This window comes from Cryptomeria japonica, chromosome 7 (genome assembly GCF_030272615.1).
Source record: "Cryptomeria japonica chromosome 7, Sugi_1.0, whole genome shotgun sequence".
Lineage (NCBI taxonomy): Eukaryota > Viridiplantae > Streptophyta > Pinopsida > Cupressales > Cupressaceae > Cryptomeria > Cryptomeria japonica.
Window position 1 is genome coordinate 61,149,378 of NC_081411.1, and position 18,131 is coordinate 61,167,508.

Sequence of the window (18,131 nt, forward strand, 5' to 3'; positions counted from 1 at the left end):
CTCATGATGATGGTTGCACATAAAATGATGAAGGAAGGATCTATGGATAAAGGGGTTATTGATCAATCTATCACTGTTTTGCATAGACTTATCCCAGAGTGCAAATTTGACAAAGAAACAAGCTCATCCGATAAGCTTAAGATAATCATAGAGCACATTTCAAAAGATTTCCAGTCTTTGCAATAGATATCAAACCGACAGGCATTGGAAAGGTTTACAAAGGCAAAGAGAGCTACATTTGATCAGATGATTGAGTCGGAGAGGAAGGAGATCAATGAAAAGTTGAAGTTGATAGATAATTCTTTAAGGTAGTGTACTAATATTTATAGAGCATGTTGTAATACATGTTTACTTACAACTGAGACAGATAAGAGGATTAAAGATATTCAGGAGGAGATTGTAGGTATAGTTAACTCTTTTGATGGTTCACATTCATTGACTACATCTATAGATGGTCAGATTTTGGTTTTGGAAGCCCAAGTTTTAGCTCGTGAGAGGAAAACAGATAAAATAATGAGAGCTCGAGATCTTAGAGGATTGGTGAGTCCCTGTTTGGATTCATTAAGTGTACATAAGGAGTGTATATATATGGTTGGTAGGCCCACACTGATAGAGCTAAATGAGAAAGAGTCATTTGCCCATATGCTAAATGGACTTGTATCTATTTTTGACACTTTCAAATCAGGTTGGGATACCTATCTAGAGATTTTGGAGAAGGCCTATCTGGAAATTTTCAAATATATTTAGCTTCGGTAAAGTATTTTGGGACATTCATTATATAGTCTTTCATTATTCATCCCAGTTTTTGATATTTTTTGGAGTTTTTGATGGCATTGATGTCAAAGGGGGAGTATAGGTGAAAAATATTCAGGAGATATGGAGTATTTTGTTTAGATGGATATTCATCTCAGGGGGAGCAGGCTTAGGATGAAACCGATAGATGGAAACAATGATCATTTTTCACATGAGTGTTGCCATCAATGCCAAAGGGAGAGATTGTTGGCAATTGACACTCAATTGGTTGGTTTCAATATGTTGTCATTGATGGCAACATGTTTTGGCTTCATATTTTGGTTTAGTAGTGTACTGATAGACACTTCACCAATACCGACATCGACATTGACAAATGGGAAGGAATTCTCAGGTTACCAGTTGTAATGGTGGGGAAATGGTGAATGATAGATCAAGAGGAAAACTACCCTTTCCCTTGAAGAGAGATGAGAGTCTCACTATTGATTACCCTTCAAACACGTTACACCATGTTACATTAGGAAGAGGAGAGGATAATTCAATAGATTCAATCTCTCCACATGAAGATGGTAGATTTAATTCTGAATGAATTGGGAATGGTAAGTTGATCCCCTCTTCCTTGTTTGAAATGGAAAGAAATTGATTGAATTATGTAGTGCAAAAGTGACAAAGAACTGATTATAACTTGAGATCGGAATATGGGATGAAGTTGTGCACCTGGATCTGAGAATAATATGTTGAGACAAAGTTGTCGTGCGAATTTGAGGAAAAGTTGCCCGGACCGTGGCGGGAATGTACACGGTCCTCCGAAAAATCTGTGAAACGAAAAGGGTTTTTCCACCTCTGCAAATGGAGCCCGAATTCAAAAGTCGGTCGTGCACCTACAACCTACACATAAAGAAGAGAGGAAATTGGGTTGGGATTGGGGGTTTGCCTTTAGGTCAAACCCCAGTTTTGGAATTAACCAAGTAATGAAAGAAAGTACTTGCAAGTAGCTATAAATGAAAGACTGAAGTGTAAATCACCTCAAGGGAGGTTGTGATAGCAATGTTGATAGAAATGCCTGTGTGGAATTGAATGTTGAAATCAATCTCTCCTTCAATGGTTGAATCCTTGACTTGAATACAACACCTAGCCTTGAAGGGAGACTTGAGAATGCTCAATGCTGGAAAAGAATGCTTGAATGCTTAAATGCTCTTGAATGCTTGATCTCATGTAAAATTCCCAGTCATCTAACTTTATGAAAATGAAAGGAAAAATGTCCCTTAAATACATGATAGTGGATTTGATTTTTGTCACGAGTTGACATCGAGGGAGTTTCCCACCCGATGCACAGCCAATAATGCAACCCTAGGGAGGGTCCTGTCCCAAAATAGGGCAGTGACAGGGGTGTCATGCCCCTGACCTAAGAGGACAAGGGAGCCATGCCCTTGTCCAAGGGGGCATAGTGGTGCCACGCCCCTGTCCTACCCCTTTCTTCTAGGCAGAATGTGGACGAGGTGATACAGAGGCCAACGAAGAAGTTGTTTCTGAGGGCTAAGCAATCCCCGGTCTCCAATAAGGCTAGAAGATTCGAACTTGTGTGCATGAGGACCCTAATACAGTCAAAAATTTCTAGGGTCGCAATTTTATGACACTACACTGGTACTGCAGGCCGACATGATTTATATTCAGGTTATCAGTATTGGAGGCCGACATCATAAGGGAGATCCGACATCAACAATTTTTTTGATATTCATGTATTTATGTTATTGAGCCTACATGTATATTCATATTGTAATTATCTTTGTAAGCCGACATAAGGCATGATGAATTGTAAAGGGGTATATAGGTCAGTTGACTAGACCATTTTGTAATATGTAGGATGTAAGGTTATGGAATTTAGTGAAGATGTGAAACATATGAGAGAGATCATGTATGTGAGGATATTTATGTAAGAGGGTATTTTGGTAAGGGTTTAAGGTTTCAAACCAGAACAAACAGAGCTTAACCCGAACAGTATTCAAGCATAAAAGATGGTATATTTGCAGTTCAATCATTTCTCCGGATTGTAGTCTGGATTTGTATGTAGTCAGTGAGGCTCCTTTTGTGATTGAGTAGTGTGCTCTAGACTGTAAGCCTTCCTGTAAGTGCAGGCCCCTATATTTTGTAATATCTCTTCATATGGCCAGTGGATTGATATTGTGGGTCACAAATCCCATCGTGGTTTTTACTTTTTGATGTTTTCCATGTATAATTCTATGTGTTATCGTATTCATTTATGTGATTGGCTTATTGGTTGCTTTACTTCTTTCAATTCTATATGTACCGGTATACCAGTTGGTGAATGCATGTTTTAATAAGGTTAAAATTGATCATTTTGGTAGAACACTGATTCACCCCCCCTCTCAGTGTTCTTGGATTCCAACACTCTTAGCCTCTCTTATTTCTCTCCCTCAGCCTCACAACACACTATATCATACTTGGATGCCTTCTTCATCAATCACACCTCACTGATTAGCTTAATTTTTAGACCTGCAATAGTTTACCGGTTACTCTATCTCTGTTGGTTAAACCTTCTCACCAGTTCACTTGCTAACTCACTTTGCATCTTTATTAGAATAAATTTTAAGGAAGATGATCTTTCTCCTTGATCAAGCTATCTTCTCTCTCATTCTTTGCATCAAGCATCAACTAATTTATGTCTCGAGCTCACATATTTATCATCTAAGGTTTTCGCCAAAAACAACATTCAAATAGTGCAGTGTTAGGTTTTGCCTTCACCAACTCAATCCATATTGGATTTGATTCGATCTTCTTTTCTAGAGAGATGATCTTCATGTCATAGATAAGCACCACCAACGCCTCGCATTCTAATGTGCATTTTCTAAATCTAGAGGTCTGCACCATGCTTTTCTGCTTTTCTCTATCACACGCCATTAATGGCTCGACTGTTTTGTTTAGAAAATGAAGATCAAATTGTTAGGATAACTAGTGGACAACTGAGAGGGGGGGTGAATCAGTTGTCAACAGATTATATAAATCAAACCACTTAAAACCTTTAATCGGATCACATAAACATTGAATACTAAAATATCAGAAACAAATACCGGTAAGAAATAAAACTTAAGAATGAAACAGAGAATTAACACAATGCAACCAGACCACATAACATCACGATTTGTATGTGGAAAACCGGGTAAAGGGAAAAACCATGGTGGGAAGCCTACCTAGTCAGATGATAGTTCTGCATAAATTATGTGATACAATAAGGGGCCTGCACATACAGGAAGTCACACTACCTAGAGCATATTGCTCATTACAAAGGAGTCTCATTGACTACAAAGAGGTTATAACCACCTCAAGATAATTGGACAACAATCTAGAAGAATGAACTGCCAGTGATAGCATCTACCATGCTTGATTACAGTCCTGGTTAAGCTCAACACTGGAGGTCTTTGACCTCTTACATAAACCCAGTTTGATCACCGATGATCGACCAGATCTCCTTTGTATATGATATTACATTCCACGACCATGATACATGATCTACAATGAGATTTTACATCATTTTATACAAACCCTGCGGCCTAAACCAATTAGGTCAGTCACCTAAAAGATATTACAATAAGATCATTACATACATCCACATTACAATGATATGCCATGTCTTCTTGAGACCAAAACAACATTAACCAATTCATAAATCATCCCAGTAACATGTAGAGAACACATTAACATGATACCGATCTATAACCTAGATAGGCACCAGACCTAATCTAGGTCCACCATGCCAAAGCGATGCCACCAATCAGTCGAGGCACGATCAAGGATCACCTTCAACATCCTGAATTCTATCTAAAAGCCACACCAACACCACTTATGCATTATGTCAAGGATTCTTAGTAAAATCTCTGCTCGTAAAACCTTAAACCTTTACCGGTAACACAAGTTCTTCTATCGGTAACCAAAACCTATCTGTCGGTAACCAACCATAACAACTAGTGTTGACATCAATACAACAAATAATCAATTCCTCCATATTGCCAACAATCTCCCTCTTTGGTATTGATGGCAACACTAGATGTGAAAAAAAAACATCTAAGTGCCAATAAGTGCCAAACATTTCTCATAGAAGATATAACAATGAAAAAATGAAAAATCTCAGCAACTCCCCCTAAGGAGTGTAGTCTAATCTGGAACTGATCTGAATCTCTCCCATAAGCATTATTTTTCACATATAACTCTCCCCCTTTGACATCAATGCCAAAGATATGACATAGATATCAAAATTTTGTGAATCTCAAAGCTGACTACTCCGGAGTAGTAGCACCACTACATCAACCCAGAGTAAAGGATAAAGCTGATGATGCATACCAAACTAATGCCAACTTGCATCACTTAAGTCTCTATCAGAGGGGTGGATACCCCTAACCTGTCTCTCAAATACTCAAATTATTCCTTAGACAATGGATTAGTGAATATATCTGCAATCTGTTCTTTAGTGTTCACATAAACCAATTTGAATTCCTTTTCTTCCACCATGTCCTTCAAAAAGTTATACTTTATTGATATATGATTAGTCTTAGAGTGAAATACTAGATTCTTAGACATGTCAATAGCTACAGAGTTATCACAATAGATAACTACTAGTTCACTACAATTTACCTTGATATCCTTCAACATTTGCTTCATCCACAAGACTTGAGTGCAATTAGTTGCTGCTGCAACATATTTATCTTCTGCAGTAGATAAAGAAATGCATGAGTATTTTTTGTTGATCCATGAAACCAATTTCTTTCCAAGAAAGAAAGCTCCACCAAAAGTGCTCTTCCTATCATCAGTATCTCTTGCCCAATCTGAGTTTGTATATGCACATAAAGTGAAGTTATCATCTCTAGAATACCATAAGCCATATTCTGTTGTTCCATGCAAATACCGGAATATCCTCTTTACTGCACATTCATGATCTTCTTTAGGATTACTTTGATATCTTGAAACAATACTTACTGCATTCATAATATCGGATCTAGTCTGAGTTAGATATAACAAGCCACCAATCGTAGACTTATACCTTGTTGAATTTACCGGTTTAGATGTGTCTTTGATAGATAATTTCTCACTTGTCACCATAGGAGTACTTACCGGTTTGGAATTATCCATACCAAACTTCTTCAACAATTCCCTTAGATACTTAGTTCGATAGATAAAAATGCTTTTGTCAGTTTGAGTAATTTGCAAACCTAAGAAAAATCTCATCTCACCAATCATGGACATTTCAAATTCATTCTTCATATTATTAGCGAATTCTATGCACAATTTGTCTTCACCTCCAAAAATGATATCATCAACAAATACTTCAATAATCAGAATATCATCATCAGTGATCTTATAATATAAATTAGTGTCAGCACTGCCTTTAGTAAAACCAAGCTTCAAAAGATATTTATCCAACCTTGCATACCAAGCTCTAGGAGCTTGTTTTAATCCATATAAAGCTTTCCTTAACCTGCAAACCATATCTTTGTCATCTGTTAGTGAACATCGACCAGGGTGCTCAATGTATACCTCTTCCTCAAGTTCACCATTAAAAAATGCACATTTAACATCCATTTGATAGACCTTATAGTTCTTATAAGTTGCATAGGCAAGAAATAGTCTAACAACTTCAATTATAGCTATAGGTGCAAATGTCTCAGCATAATCAATTCCTTCCATTTGAGAATATCCTTTACAATCTAGTCTAGCCTTGTTTCTTACAACTTGACCATCCTCATTTAGTTTATTTCTAAAAACCCATTTAGTTCCAATAACATTCTTATTTTTAGGCCGAGGAACTAATGTCCAAGTCTCATTCTTCTCTATCTGATCTAATTTATCTTCCATAGCCTTTAACCAATGTTTATCTTTACAAGCTTCAATAACAGATGTTGGTTCAATTTGAGTAATAAGACATACCTCTTCATTTGCCAGTCTTCTTCTTGTCATAACTCCCTTGTTCCTATCTCCAATGATTTGATCTTCAGAATGATTTAACCTTACATACCTTGGTGTCTTCTAAACTTCAAGTTCATTATTCTGATCATCAGTCACAGTTGAATTTTTTGATTGTGCCGGTGTAACTATCTCAATGTCTTGTACCGGTTGAGGCATTGTCAGTTTAGTTATGATCATTTCCACTGTCGGTTCCCTATCATATGATATAGATTGATTTTTGTATTTCTCATCCACTTTCATATTTGCGCTCTCCATGCAATCTTTTGTTATAACATCTATATGCTTTTCTTTGAATTGAATATCCAAGAAATATGCCTTCATCACATCTAGGATCAAACTTCCCAATTGAATCATCCCTTTTGATATAACATTTACTTCCGAAAATTCTGAAATATTTAACATTAGGTGTATGTCCAAACCATAATTCATAAGGAGTCTTACTGGTTTCACCTTTGATATGAACTTTGTTAAATATGTAGATTGTTGTAATTACTGCTTCTCTCCAGTAGATGTGAGGCAATTTGGCTTCCATCATCATGGATCTTGCTGCATCCAAAATGGTTATATTCTTCCTTTCCACTACTCCATTCTACTGAGGAGTCCGAGTGCAGATAATTGTCTCCTAATTCCATTTGTCTCACAATAACAGTTAAATTCATGAGAAGTGAACTCACCACCTTGATCTGATCTTAGACATTTGATTTTCAATCCAGTTTCTATTTCCACCTTTGCTTTAAATATCTTGAATTTCTCAAAGGCTTCAGACTTCTCCCTTAGAAAACTCACCCACATCATTCTAGACTAATCATTAATTATTAGCATGAAGTATCTATCACCTTGAAAGCTTCTAGTCCTTGTAGGACCACATAAGTCAGTATGAATCAAATCAAGCACATCATTAGATTTATCATGTATGCTCTTAAAAGAATTTCTAACATGCTTTCCCAATTGACATTCCTTACATACCAGATTATGAGGCTTTATAATCTTAGGTATATCTCTAACTGCCTTTGTTGAACTGATCTTAACAATACAATCAAAATCAATATGACACAACCTCTTATGTCATAACCAATTCTCATCAATATGAGCAATCAAACATGTCTTGTTACCAGTGTTCAAGTGAAAGACATTACCTTCAGTCTGAGTACTAGTTGCAATCTTCAAACCAGTTTTGTTAATGATTTTGCATTTTCTATCTCTAAACTAAAGTTGGAATCCCTTTTCCACCAATTGACCAACACTTAAAATATTATGTTTTAAACCTTCTAGATAATAGACATTATCAGTATTATGCTTGCCATCCAAAGAAATAATACTTCTACCTTTGATCATACATGCTTTGTCATCTCCGAATCTGACTTGACCGCCATTGAATTCTAGCAGGGACAAAAAAATTCTTTTATCTCCAGTCATATGATGTGAGCACCCACTATCAATTACCCATTCATCCTTGTCTTCAACTTTTTCTGCCAGGGCCTTTTCTTCATTCTTGATAGCCGGTTCCAGTTCATCTTCCTTTAAAACATAGAACACCCATTCCTTTTCATTGTCGGATGCACTAGCAAAGTCTCCTATCGATTCATCCTCAGAGTCATCACTTACTCCTTCCTCATCTGCTACGTACCATTGTTTGTTTTTCTTCAATCTATATCTGTTTTGATTAGGCTTAAATGTTTTCTTAACTCTTTCTTCAAATCTTGCATTCCTTTCAAGACACCTAGATGCAAAATGACCAATCTTATTGCATGCAAAACATTTAAAAGGTGCTTTTCCTTCATACTTACTTCATGTCGGTCCTTTAGGTACTCTTCTAGCAAATAAGGCTTCAAGTTGCTCAAATTCTTCATCCTCTTTCCTCATAGCTTCCAATTCTTTTGCACATAGGGTTTTCCAATCACTTTTGCTGGTAGATGATGATGCATGAAAAGAAGGTTCAGACTTTGCAGCTCTGGAGGGTCCAAATTCTCCAAGCTCAAAAGCAGATAATTTCCCAATCAGAATGTCTCTGTTAATTGAAGTGTTTTCCATTGTTCTCCATTCACTAATTGTAGTTGCCTTCATCTTGCAATCTGGTGGTGGGGCTCTCAAGACTTTGGAAACTATTTCAACTTCACTCAGAGATCCTCCACAACATTGAATTCCCATGACAATCTCATTTACTCTTTCCATAAACATAGCAATTCTTTCATTATCTTCCATCTTCAAGTTCTCATATCTTACTCAGTAACCATCAAGTTTAGCAATTTTGATAGTAGGGTCACCTTCATTCAGAGTTTGTAATTTATCCCACATAACCTTTGTCGATGATTTATTAGTCAATCCCATGATTTTCTGATCAGTAAGTGCAGACAGGAGGGCTTCTCTAGCTCTGCAATCATTTTCAATATTCTTGTGCAAGTCTGTAGGAGCAGGATTGCTAGATGTCAGATCATAAGGTTTATATCATTTCTCAATGATCTCCCAAATATCCTTGCCAAGACATCTAAGATGGGTCTCCATTTGGATTTTCCATATCCCATAATTTGTTCCATCAAGCTTAGGGATTTCTCTTTTGAAAATAGTTCCTGGTGGATTTGAAGTGTTAGTTGCCATAAGATCTACCTCAAGCAGTTAAGATTCTGCAAAAGAGGACCAAAGATCTGATACCAATTGTTAGGATAACCAGTGGACAAGTGAGAGTGGGGTGAATCAATTAACAGATTATATAAATCAAACCACATAAAACCTTTAACCATAGCACATAAACATTAAATACCAGAATGGTAGAAAAAGATACCAGTAAGCAATAACACTTAAGAATGAAACAGAGAATTAACAAAATGCAACCATACCACATAACACCATGATTTGTATATGGAAAACCTGGTAAATGAAAAAACCATGGTGGGAAGCCTACCCACAGTCAGATGATACTTCTACAGAAAGTATGTGATACAATAAGGGGCCTGCACATGCAAGAAGGCACACCACCTAGAGCGTACTACTCATTACAAAGGAGTCTCACTGACTACAGAGAGGTTATAACCACCTCAAGATAATTGGACAACAATCCAGAAGAATGAACTACCAGTGATTGAATCTACCATGCCTAATTACAATCTCGGTTAAGCTCAACACCATAGGTCTTTGACCTCTTACATAAACCCAATTTGATTGCCTATGATCGACCAAATCTCCTTCATATATGATATTACATTCCACGACCATGATACATGATCTACAATGAAATCTTACGTCATTTTATACAAACCCTAAGGCCTAAACCAATTAAGTCAGCCACCTAAAAAAAATTACAATAAGATCATTACATACGTCCACATTACAATGATATGCCATGTCGTCTTGAGACCAAAACAACATCAACGGATCCATAAATCATCCCGGTAACGTGTAGAGAACACATTAACATGATACTGATCCATAACCTAGATAGGCACTAGACCTAATCTGGGTCCACTGTAAGGCCTTCTCCAAACCAAGCTTTGACTTACTTAGTTGACCATGTTTGACCTATTAATAAATGCTTTATAATTCAATAGAATGGACTGTGTTAGACAGATAGATTGGTGAGAAAGGTAATTGAACCAAGTTATAGAGTTATTGCACCTTGTGGTGTGCATTTTGATATATTATGAATTTGAAATCCTAAAAGATTCAATGACTGGATAATCTTGATTTAACGTATGTCAGCTATGTCTGAATGTAGAACGTATATGAATTCGTGATTTGATAACATTGATGAATGTTGATGTTTCATTTATATGCTTTATGATAAAGAACTCTATATGATCCTAAAATAGGATAAATATGAGAGGAGGTATATCATTATTGGATTTGCAAGACTTACTATGATGATAGAAATAGAAATGCATGTTTTAATGTATGGATCAAAATTATGTGAATGATGATAATTGTTATGTGGAGTTATTTGGATGAAGGATGTATTGATTGATAAATGTATATTTTATGCAGAGTGCTTGTAGTGCATTATTATTCATGTGTTTTATGTTATATGAGATTATTTGGAAGTACTAATGTGTAAATTGAGATGCGCAAGAAATTTACCATGTGACCATGGAAAATTACGGAGAATCAAACCTAGACTTATGTATGTTCGTAAGCCAGGGGTTGTCTATTTGGAGAGACAACACCCCGTTTGTGTTGTATTTTATTCGTATCAGTAAATGTTGCATGAGTGTTAAGTGTTGATTAAATTTAATGTGTAAAAACCACAAGAGACAATGTCATGTTTTATTTTTTGTAAAAGTGTTTTATTTGTGTCACTTGACACGTGTGGATTTAAATTTATATGTTTTATTTTGTCTCTTGGTGGGAAAGTGTTTAATTATAGTTATTCTTAAATAAAATAATGTGTTGTCATAAATACTTTGGGAATATAATAATTGGGGTGGTCAACATATGTTTAACCCGAAAATAAACTTCAGAGGGGTTTAAAATGGGTTAAATGAACACCTAGGGGTAGTTTAATAGGGTTTCCTAAAGCCCATAAGGTATACCTAGGGGTTAGGGGTAATTTTAGGCAAGTTTCTACTTTATAATGATCTTTTTAACGCTTTAAAAATTGGCTTTTTTGAGTTGAGCGAAAATTGAAAATTAGAAGTTAAATCTAATCAAGATTTTTTTTTCCTTTTGGAATGAGAGTCTTTTTGCATTTTTGCTTTCTTTCCTTTTTGGTTTTTAGTAACCTGTGAGAACTCTGAGAGTGAGCTTTTTAAGCAAGATTTTTGAGAATTGGAGGGCAATCACCCACTCTCCATTTTTGGAGACAGAAGAAAATTTTGAAAAGAAAATAATAGGATGGAATAGAAAAATTGATTAAGGGTAGAAGGAAAAAGATTCGTGGATTGGGCAGCTCTTCATCAAATATCATAATACCTTTGGGCAGATTAAGGTTGGTTTCAGTTATTCATTTTAATGCCTTCTTCTTGTTTATGTCTGGAAGTTTGTTGGTATAAGAAATCTGTGTTCTTAAATGTTTTATTTTGAAATCCAGTTGGTATATTTTCGCATTTTGATTTCTGTGTGTGTTTTGGGAGTTTTCTCAAGACCTCTTACTCTTGGGAGAGAAGAGGATCTTGTGGGTGGTAGCAGTGATAACACTCTCGTTTTGAGAGTGATCACAAGGGATCTTTGTGTGACCCTTGCTACATGGCCTGTTTGTGCAATGGGGGTCATAAGGACGGATATAAGGCTAGAATGCCTTTGGGGGGCATAAGGAATAAGGGGTTGAGATTCTTGATATATTTATTGTGCCATGAGATGGCTTCTTGATATATTTATTGTGTCATGAGGTGGCTTCTTGTTTATTTCATACTTGCAGTTCTCCTCAGGGTATTGGTCCACTACCACCCTTTGAAAATGTTCATCACCAAAGTGTGGTGCTGTGAAAGCCAAGTTGGGAATGTGTTTGGAAAAAATCTGTATGCATTGCTTTCTATGTGTTTGCCTATTTGTTACCCGTCTAGAAATTGGTTCTCCGAGCTCGGGGGTGGCTACCAATTAGTCTAGGCTGGGAGGTGAGCACTCCATGGTCATATTTGTGTTTCTATTATGCAGGAAAGTTAGGAGAAGAGGATAGGTGCCATGAAAAGATACAGAAGATTATTGTTGAAGATACTTTATTTCATTTGCAAATATTTGTTTAAGGTTGTTATAGAAGTAAGCCCTCATTCTTAGAAATGAGAGGCAAGATGTAATTCTTGAAATTTGACTTGGAATTATTGTTGTAGTTAAACAAAGGAACATCCTGTACAATTTGCAGAATATCTTAGAGTTGTAAAAAGAAAAGCTTGTTTTATTTCTACTTCTGGTTTTTTAGAAAAAAGAAAAGTTATTTTGAGTTGCATGCAAAAGCTTCTTTGTATTATGGAAAAAAAAAAAAGATTTCAATTAAATCTTATCTATATCCTACTTGTTGAAAATATGAATTTATTTTTACTGAAAGATCTTATGTATTTAAAAAAAAAGAATGCTTTAAGTTATTGCTTAATTAGTTGAAAAATCAATGAATATATTTATTAAAGAGAAGTATATTGTTTTTCTTGAAAAGTATTTCTAGATTGTATTTCTAATTAGTGTTGGTTAAAAAGCTTAACAATTGATTTTGCTCCATTCCTCTATCAGCAATTAGAAACAAATAATTAAAAAAAAAAAAGAAACTTAAGTCTATATAAATATATATATATATATATATATATATATATATATATATATATATATATATATATATATATATATATATATATATATATATTTGAATTAACATATTGCTTTTCCTTTATTAGTTTTGTTTAAAAATTTGCATGTAAATCTTATTTAAAAATAAACAATATAAATACATTGGTATATATTTTTCCCCCTTATAACTTATAGATTTAAATGTATGTAAATAAATAAATATATATATATATATATATATATATATATATATATATTTTAAAAAAAAGATTAAAAAAAAAGGGAAATTGTTTTTTTTTGGGTCCACGCGGACCCCACTGTGTGTACGCATAGTGAGGGCCGCGCGGCGCCCACTGTGTGCACACACAGTGTAGCTGCTTCGGCTCCCACTGTGTGGACACACAGTGGACGGCCGCGGCCGCCACTGTGTGGCCACACAGTGGGGGAGCCGCTAGCGGCGCCCACTATGTGGACACACAGTGGTGCCGCGGCGCCCACTGTGCGCCCACACAGTGGCGTCTCGGCCCTTTTCCAGTCGCCCTCCCCGCCGCCTTCAACGACCTGCAATAAAAAAAAATGGCCGCCATGGGGTTTTGGCCCTACTAAAAGGAATACACAGTGTTTGAAAAAAAAAGAGAATTAAACCCTAGCCCGGGTAGGGCTAGGGTAAAAGGATTAAAATAATAGATTAGTTTCATAGTTAGTAATATATTTATATAAAAGAAATAATAATTATGTGAAACCCTATTTAGGGTTGGAGAGAAAATTAACTATTATTTTTGGGGAGACAATTTTTAAAAGGATTAAAATAATATATATATATATATATATATTATATATTTAAATATATATATATATATATTCTGGTTATAAATTGGGTAAGTATATAATAAAGTTTAAAATATTTAAAAGTATATAATGGAGTTTTTTTTTAGATAGTTAAATATCTCCGTATGAATACTCATAAGAAGTAAAAGAAAAGTGAAATAAATAAATTATCGGAGGTAAGCCTAGCTTTTATAATTTTAAATGTATTTAATACTGTCCCGTGTAATTTAATTAGAGTATTTAAAATTTAAATTGGATGTTTAGACTATATGTCTTATTGGGGATTGAATTAAATTTCCTCTCCTATTTTTCTTAAACGTGATTGATTTAATAAACCTAATGACTAGGTATCTCGTGGAGATAAAATTAAACCAGTTAGTTTTTTTCCGCAATTAAAATTAAACAAAAATATCAATGCTTGGTTCGTTTCAGAATTAGCTCGAATATAATTATGGAAATTTTCAATAACGCTTGTCGTGTGAGTTAACTTGTTAATTAATTAGTATGTTTTTAAGAAAAAAAAATTGTTCCATTTTTGCCCTAAATTTTGGGCATGACATTTTGGTATCAGAGCCCTAGGTTCATACACTAGTGAACATGGGCTACATTCATAACTTAGTTGAAAACAAACTATGGCTTGAAGTATATCACCTAGGTGAAAACTTGCGAAATAACAAAGTGAAACATGAGTGAAAATGCTTGTGGATCGATAAATCAATATATATCAATTCAAGGGGTTCCAAGGGTCACTAAAAACCCTGAAATTTGAACTTATTAGTCATAATATTTATGGCTTAAATAAAACCTCGAAGGCTGCGAAATATTCAACTATTTTTTTCATATGAAGTAATTTCGGTGTCTATCAACGAAAAACTAGACCTTTTGTACCTACGAGGTTACCATTCAATTGGAACCTAAAACACAATAACTGCCCTAATCAAATCAAGTATGAGGAGTTAATTTTTCAATAAAATACTCTTGATGATAACTAAAAGAATGCCATCCATCGAAATATGTTCTTGGCATGGCAAATCAAATGAGATAAATAGACCTTAGATGGAGGCACCATAAACAAGATAAATTAAAATTTTAAGTTATGTGAAAATTATAATGGTTAAAAGATCAAGGCCGACATAGAGAACATAAATGAAGAAGAGTTAAGGGGTACTCTTGCAAATCTCAGGAAAGAAGCATTAACCTATCCTAATGGCTAGGTACCTTAAGAATGCAGACATGTTAGGTTTCTTATTAAGAACATTTGTTAGACAATGGTTGTAGCAGTATAGTGAAGCTAGAGTTGGATAACCTTGAAGATAAGAACTAAACTGATGTATGACAATTCCCTTGATCAGAGAACCCTAGTAATACTACAGATGAGTTAGATAAAGACAAAGGCAGCATGAACTTCTCGAGTAAAAACACGTAATTACAATAAACCCTAAGTTCATCCGTGGGTTATATGATTGGGGAAACAAGCAAGTAAAGCCTCAAATTAATTCCTTTACGGAAAGATAACCTTGACGAAAGTAAATAATGCAAGAGAGAGGAGAGTTGATTTGGGAATCGAACAAAAGATCCCCATTGAAGTGCAAGGAGTGTAAAAGTATTAGAATTTTATGATCTAGAAATGGGTATCTGGATGTCGTTCAGAAACTAAGAAGGAAAGTGCAACCCAATCATGGTTAGTTGCTAGGTACAAGACAGTATGTAACACAGTTTAACTACTGGGCACAATCGAAGAAGCCTTGCAAATTTTGGCACTCAAGTGTGAGAGTATGCGAAAACATTTAGTATGGACGAAGCAACGTGCAGATGGAAATGGCTTAGGGATCGGGAGTATAATAGTAATACAATACTAAAGTGTTAATGAGGATTAGTTGGAAGTATAAAATATTTATGAGAACATTGATAAGGAGCCGAATTATGTGGTTAGCTAAGAATTTGGAAATTATGGGAGTCTTAAGACATTGGTAATTGTTGGACATCCTTATGTTATACCATAATAGAGTAACTGGATATTAGAATGGTAAGATGATTTCTTTAGATCAAAAAGATTGAAGGTGTGTTATGCCGGATTTGACTAGTAAGTAAATATAAATAAGTAATATGGAAGGAGATAACTTCCCTTTTTATTAAATTTTTAATTAAAAGGATGGGTGTTGGCCACTTTTCGAGTACACACCCCCCTTGATTTCAAAGTGATTAAGTAAAGTAGAAGAGAATAAGTCCACTCTTTGAGTTGTTTGAGTTATGTCATGAAATGTGTGGGTTGAAATTGTTGTCAAGCATTTTCGATCTTACTTGACAATAATTCCACCCCAAATGGCTCTTAACCATAAGTGTTAGTAATTTTGGCAACAAGCTCCTACCTAAGGAAGGCAAGTGAATATTGGAGGTGAAAATACAAAAATTGGCATAAGGTGCTAAGAAATCAAATAATGTCTCTAGTAAAAACTATAAGATTATATTATTCAAATCCTAAGTGGTTCTAAGTAAACAAGTGTCAATTTGGTACTGAACTATCAACCGAGTGTGTAAGACATGAAAGTGTCGACACTTGAGTTGCCACGTATCATTGAATCAAAGTTTTGCATATTAAGATAGTTAATGGAAACCATAATAAATTAAGTTATTAAGGAAGGATGCATTAACATGATGGAGAAAATTGGATATTTATTAAATAATGGATATTGAACCAAGTAACTACATAAAAAGTCTATCTAGTAGAAGATGGCCTAATTAAGTACTATTAAACGCAACTGTAATGGAAGAGACTTTTGAGTGAAATTATAATCGCCCTTATTAAATTTATTCAACCCACTTGAGAATAAGAGTTATCGTATTTATTACGTTAGTAATGTTCTTAATCCTATCAACTTTAACTTCTAATTAAGCATAGGTTGCAAATAATTAAGTGTTCAAAAGGTTTAGTGCAAGAGGAATGGACGGAGAATGGTAGAGTTAGTGCAAACTCCTGTTAGAATATAATTAAGGATGCTAATAACCCTGTATAGATAGTGGATTATATCGGAAAGTGTAGCTTGAAATAGTAAGCACGTGAAGGTTAAATAAAAAAAAGGAAATGTGAGCTCTTGTATAAGAATGTATTTCATAAATCGATAAAGGAGTTTAAAGAATCTAAAATCTCAAGAGTCTAAAAATCACTTCCTAACACACTCAAGACGCGTGATCTTGGGTGATGTGCTACAGTTACTCCCTATAGCATGGCTAGAATGGTCATCTTGTTTTGAGTTTGATTCAACATTAATTTTGATTTTCTTTGAAGAGTATATGGTGACACTGGGGCCGCGTGATCTTGGGTGATGTGCTGCGGTTACTCCCTATAGCATGGCTAGAATGGTCATCTTGTTTCGAGTTTGATTCAACATTAATTTTGATTTTCTTTGAAGAGTATATGGTGACACTGGGGCTAGGACTTTCTTTTTGGTTTATTCTGTTTATGAAGAGAAGACCACTAAAATTTATGTTTCTTTTTATATGAACTATGGCACTTGCCGTGTTTCTAGTTTTAATATTTTTCAATTGCTGGCATTTTTCTTCTTTTATTAGACTTGGCAGAAGTAATTTGTATTTTGATCTTGTAAAGTGTCAAGTGGTCATTTTGATGGTTGATACAACTAGTCCTAGTGATGTGATTTGTGTAAATGTCTATCATGTTCGTTGAACCACTGATAGTGTGTCAAGGGAGAATACCGCAAGGAGTGAAATTAGGCACAAGAATTAACAAAGAACGTGTTTTATCGAATTAAGATAAAGGAAGGGATATCCTCCTAAGTAAAATTAATTGCGAGTAATCTAAAAGAGAAAATTTATAACAATAGTGTGACCTAGACCTAATGAATTGCGAAAGTAATTATTTTCGACTGGTAATTTTGGCATGGGTATGGAGGGGATTGCGTGGATGATATCTAAAATAAGTTTTAATAATTTCTATCACTCCCTTAGAATGGGGGTGTTGTGTACCTTAATGGTTGGAAAAATTGTGAATGATGCTCCCTATAAAACTTAAATCTTGGAGTCTAGAAATATAAAAAAACAAAAAAACAAATAAAACCAAAAAAAAACAAAAAAAAAACATGTTAATCCCTAGTGGTAGAAAACTACCCTATATAAGGGTGGGATTGAAAAAACCTAAATATGCTTTTACCTTGTCACCTAAGAAAGTAGGAAGAAATTATGCACCTAGGACGATTTTATGAATATTATATTAACACCCTAATGAGGTGCCTCGAATGTAGAATAAGTAGCTTCATGGTGGTTAAAGTGTGATGTCGATTTTCTTAAGTAACATGCTTGGATGTGAATATAGTAGCATAAGCATGCTTTTACAAAAATCCTAAACTAGTAGAACTCCT